The sequence below is a fragment of the Rhinichthys klamathensis genome, unplaced genomic scaffold, assembly GCF_029890125.1.
Source record: "Rhinichthys klamathensis goyatoka isolate OS25496 unplaced genomic scaffold, OSU_Roscu_1.1 h1tg000036l_1, whole genome shotgun sequence".
NCBI lineage: Eukaryota > Metazoa > Chordata > Actinopteri > Cypriniformes > Leuciscidae > Rhinichthys > Rhinichthys klamathensis.
In genome coordinates, this window is record NW_026606584.1 from 6,503,049 (window position 1) to 6,509,048 (window position 6,000).

Consider the following 6,000-nt stretch of genomic DNA (forward strand, 5'->3'; position numbering starts at 1 on the left):
ATGCTTTTGTCATTTATGATATTGAACTGAATTACTCTCTGGATTAGTATTTTATATAAATTGGAATTGTAAAGAAGATTGCCGTCCATTCTGGGGTAAAACTCTTGTCTAAATTCAACTGAGGGTCTAAATTTAAATAGACAACTAGGTGTGATCATAAGGTTAAACGTAGGGAAAAAAATATATATATATATAGACTTGACGGCAGAGAGACAAAGTGGCACATTGGCTAAGTCACTATCCAAATTATCCAGAGTGAGCTCCCTCAATTTTATTGAAAGGCCGGAGGGCGAACAAAGAAGGAGTGAATATAACTTCTAAAAAGAAAAGGTTTTATTTCTCAATCCCTTAAATGTATGTATGACATTAGATGTCTAAGAAAACTACAATTTAATAAAGGTAAAAAGAGAAAGCAGCTATATGGCTGTGGGCTGGGATCTGAGTAACATAATATTTTGGTTTCTGTAAAACTGTAAAGATAAGTGGAACTGAGACAAATACTGTGAGAAGTAGTTATAATGAAAAATAAAGTTGAAGTTAATGATAAGAAAACAAGAGTATTGAAGAATTAATAAAATACCATGATTTCCCCTAACGAGGGAACTTTAAGTGTCACTAGGCTGACAGTGGTGAGAGACTCGGATGCAGAAGGAACTGGCATGTAGGGCAAGATGGAAGAAATATAGTAGAAAAAAATGTATGTTATGAAAATACAATTTCTGATAGGATTTATGGAAGTCAAATTAAGTGAATTTGTTTTATTTTATTTCTATTTTTGAAACAAACAAAAAAGGGTATAAGATGTTATACAATTAAAATGGTACATGCTATGTGACTGTAAACTGAAGGATGATTTCAGTAAAGACTTAAAGTGCTTACATCGATTATTATGGGTCTTAATTATTAATATTTTATTGTTTGTTGTTTATTTTTAGTTAGACAACCATTGTGTTTTAAACCTAAAGGGTCTATAAAAGGGGTAGTGAAAATAATGGATTAACCATCCAACTTTGTTTATAATAAAAGGATTTGGAAATCATAATATTATTTTTTTTTTAAAAAAACTAGTGCATATATTCTGGTATTCATGATTATAGACAATGTCTTTATTTAGGATCTGAGTAGTGACTGTGGATCTAGCCCATGCTAGTAGGAATACAGCAATAGTGCTTGCTTATTTAGCCTGGCTTCCAAAGAAAAAATATGTACTTGTTTCGTAATCAGTTATGTGTTTTATAAAAATTTTAACCTGACTGATAAACTGAGGAAGAATGACATTGATGTCCTGTTGTGAGTGGAAGGTGGGAGAGCCTCTTAATGGGGACTGGAATTTTTTATATCCAGCATGTCCATGACGAGGTGAAGAGACAAGTGTGACCCGGCAGGGGAGCATGCGTCACCACTCCTCCCTTCCGTAGTGACCTCACTGGTTAGACCAGACGTGGCGGTATTGGACCCCACATTGGTCTAAAACGGGGGACTGAAGGGTTGGTCAAAATCCCTTGCCTCTTCAAATACATATATAATCATATATCATTTTGAATGGTTATATACTTCCTTTATAAAAATCAATAATCAAATATATTCATTATCACATAATAATTTTTATATTCTTGTGCTTGTGAAATTATAGTTTCTTAAATGCATGGATGCAAGTAACCAGTTTCTTTTAGGTGCATTCCAATCTTACTTTGAGATTGCACTTAGTACACGCAGGACACGAAGGCCACGGAACCCACAAGGCCGTTTGTCTCTTTCTCTGGGATCAGTAGAAAGGTTAGAGGGTCCTAAAGGCAGCGTGGGCACATATGATTCTTCGCTGGACATATGGTCAAGCTATATTGAGCGTTACTATCAAACTTGAATTGTTGTATTAAAATGTATTCTTTCCAGTATATTTCCTTCCTTGGGAGTAAATGTCAGTTATCTGTTTTTCTCCCAAACGAGTGAATGTTTTAGCAGTATGTTTTGGTATACTTAACTGATAATAAGGAGCTCAGACTCTCTTCAGCCTTGATGGGAGCTGTTATTTGCTAGTGTCTGTTATTTGTGTGTGTGCGTATGACATTCTATGTAGGTTCTGGACGTTCGGACCAGACACCCCGGCGCCCTTCTCTAACCTGCGAGGCCACCACAGACCTAAATCCAATGAGTGGACGACAACTATCTTTACTAATGGCGATAGGCACCCCTATCTCCTCACATGTGTTAAATTGTTTAGGCTCTTAATGTTTCTTAGCCAATGAGAATCATTCAACCTGTAAGCAATGACGTAGCTTAGACCTTGGAAATGGTATAACTGCTGTGATCTTTGTAACTGTAAGTGGGGCGGCCTACGAACTCCTGTGTGAGTCTTGAAGCTGACTTCTGCTGATGAAAATGCAAACTATCTTCAGTAAAACTTTTCTTTAATTTTTTATAATTCTGACTCCGGGTCTTCATTCTTCATATCTGGTTCTGGGTCTTTGACTGTACACCCCTTACAGTAGGAAGACTACAATGGTAGGAAGACTACAGGTCTTAGTTAGCTTACGCTACGGGAACCCTTTGTCAACGCCGTGCGCGCCAAGCATCCACTCATGAGTCCCAGGGCTTCCCGGGGAACCTGGATGAGTGGGAAATAAAGGAGGCCGGCAAAGCGGGCCAGCACTGTACATAAGCACTCATAGGGGATACAGAGCGGCGCCGCCGGTCTGTATAAGCATATAGCACATACCCACTGGTGCGGCTCAACCAGAAGAGCCAAAACAGGTGAGAGTAGCCTGCGCACGATCATATCAGGACAGAACGTACATCTCACTTATATAGCCAGAAGTTTAGCCTGCAGAGCGGGAACTTCTAGGTTATAGAACCTGACAAAGGTGGACGGGGAAGCCCAGCCCGCCGTCACACATATGTCGTGAATAGAATTTCCGCTGGACCATGCCCACGATGAGGCCATGCCTCTAGTGGAATGAGCCCTGATGCCCAGAGGGCATTGCAGAACTTGTGACACGTAAGCGGCTGCTATAGCGTCCACAATCCATCTGGACAGGCTTTGTTTCGAGGCGGCAAGACCCTTGGTGCGCCCACCAAATGAAACGAAAAGCTGCTCCGAGCGCCTGAAAGGGGCGGAGCGCGCAGTGTAAACTCTCAGCGCCCTTACTCGCCATAGGAGATTTAACATCGCTTTCGCTATCAGATGATGGCAGAGCCGATAGAGAAATGACCCGCGCTTTGAATGGAGTGCACATCACCTTTGGAACATAGCCATGACTAGGTTTGAGGATGACTTTGGAGTCATTTGGCCCAAACTCAAGACACGCAGCGCTAACGGACAGCGCGAGTAAGTCCCCCACACGTTTGACTGATGACCAGAGGTGGGTAGTAACGAAGTACATTTACTTCGTTACATTTACTTGAGTATTTTTTTGGAAAATTTGTACTTTTAAGAGTAGATTTAATTGTGGGTACTTTTACTTTAACTCGAGTAGATTTCTAATGAAAAATCTGTACTTTTACTTCGTTACGTTCGGCGACGTTCCTCTCGTTACTTTATTTTAATTCAATATGTTGTTAAAAGCGTAGTTTATTCTAAGCGCGCGCTCTCTCTTTTTTCTGGGCATGAGCGATGCTCAATTCACAAATGAATCACTCTTTTGAGTCGATTCCATTCAAAGACTTCATCAAACAAGTTGGGCAGATCTGTCTAAATCGGTTCGCGAATCAGTTTGAATGATCTGTTCAGTTTCCTGCACGCACTGAATCGTCTCGGAGTCGTAACAGGAATATTTAAGAACATCAAGAGCGTTGTATGAAGTGGCGGTCCATAACAGTACAGTCTAGAAAGTAAATCTGCAAATGCATCATATTTTTTGCCAGCGATGAAGATCTTTATTAGTTGAACATCTTCGTATGTTAGCTACTTCGTAAGCTGTCTGTGAATGAATGATTCCACACGACGATACATTCGATTTCATTCAGATTATTACGCCATATAGCACTACTACAAAGTATGACATTACCCTTTTTTCGGACATATACATTACTTTATACATTAAATAAGCTATCATCGTCCAGTTTATGAATGTGTGTAGCCTACTGTACACAGTGCACACACACAATGAGTGTGTATTGTGCAGTGGCGTGCGAACTCGACTTGAAAACGAATGCCTTTGCCCATAGACATCATGCCTTTGCCTGCCTTATGTGACTCAGTTAACCAGTTTAAAGATGCTTTCATAAATATAGCCTACATTTAAATACATTTTGGAGAACAGACAGAAGAAGATCCGTGCATTTGATCGTTGTTTATGTTGGGCATGACATGACTGCGAGCACATGTGAAGAGTTTTAACTCTTTCTAATCTGTCAATGGTTCCCATCCCTTGAATGCAAAACTCCATAAAGTCACTTTATTCCGACATTGTCTAATAATCCAAATGTAGTTGTATAAGTATTACTATACTATTATACAAACCAAAGGACAGGCAATGGTTTTCAGGGTACAGATATACAGAAATAATGTTTGTCTCTTCTGTTTTTGTTGCAAAGATAGCTTATCTAATTATGATAATAATAGTCATTTAAATGAAAAAAAAAAAAAAAATCTAAATAATATCATGTTACATATACAATATATATATATACATATATATATATATATATATATATATATATATAGGCCTATGTGTTCCAAAGTAACTAGTAACTAACTACTTGAGTAGTTTTTTCATTGGATACTTTTTTACTCTTACTCAAGTAACTTTTAAGATTATTACTTTTACTTTTACTTTGAGTAAATATTTCTATAAGTACTTGTACTTTTACTTGAGTACAGTTTTTGGATACTCTACCCACCTCTGCTGATGACAGTGCAGTCAGAAAAACGGTTTTGAGCGATAGGTATTTCAGTTCCACGGACTCTAGTGGCTCAAAGGGGAAAGCTTTCAGGGCCTCGAGGACCAAGGAAAGATCCCACATAGGAACTGACAGGGGGCGCGGAGGATTCATCCTTCTGGCTCCTCTAAGGAAGGGGATGATGAGCACGTTTTTCCCTAGTGACCGGCCGCGCGTCGATTCTGCGAGCGCTGCGACGGCCGCCACATAGACTTTAAGTGTGGATGGGGACCTCCCCTTATCCAACATTTCTTGTAGGAAACTGAGCAGCCGCGAGACCCCGCATGTCCGCGGGTCCAGATTTTTGTTGGTGCACCATTTAGAGAACACAGACCATTTAGACGCGTAAAGCTTTCCGGTAGAGGGAGCTCTTGACTGCGTAATCGTGTTCATCACTCCTTCTGGCAGGGTAATGGGTACCCGTTGATCAACCATGCATGCAGCGACCAGCGCTCTGGATGGGGATGCCAGATCGAGCCGCGAGCTTGAGAGAGAAGAGATCTGTTCTCACCGGAATCGGCCACGGGGCTGTGTTTTTGTGACAGCCGCGTCAGCTTCCGGGAACCAAGTCTGATTCTCCCAACGCGGGGCTATAAGGAGCACCAAGTGGCGTGTTTCCCTGATCCTCTTGATTACCTGTGGTAACAGAGAAATCGGAGGGAAGGCATACAGCGGGCGGCTGGGCCATACTTGGGCCAGTGAAAAAATCAGAGAAACAGCCTCCGAGCCCTGCTTATATACGCTAAGCCATGCCCATTCTGGCGGGCTGTGAAGGCGCGAGCACCCTTCATTGGACGTGACGTCACGTCGGGCTCAGTGGCAGGCTGCTGCAGTTCCCGCAGGGCAGCCTATGAGCACGATAGACAGCCTGCTCTAGGTCTGCTAGCTCCTGCACTGCGTTGACAATAAATACAAAATTAAGGATAATTTTTTGGCTTCAATATCTCGAAAAGATGAATCTTTCCCGTAGCGTAAGCTAACTTATGCAATACGAGAGAACCACATTTATGGAGCGTTGACACATTTTAATGTGTTTATTTTGTATATATTTTATATATATATAGCCAGTCAAAAAAAATTGTCCAAAATAAAGATCGGTATTTTGTTTTTGTAAAACAATGA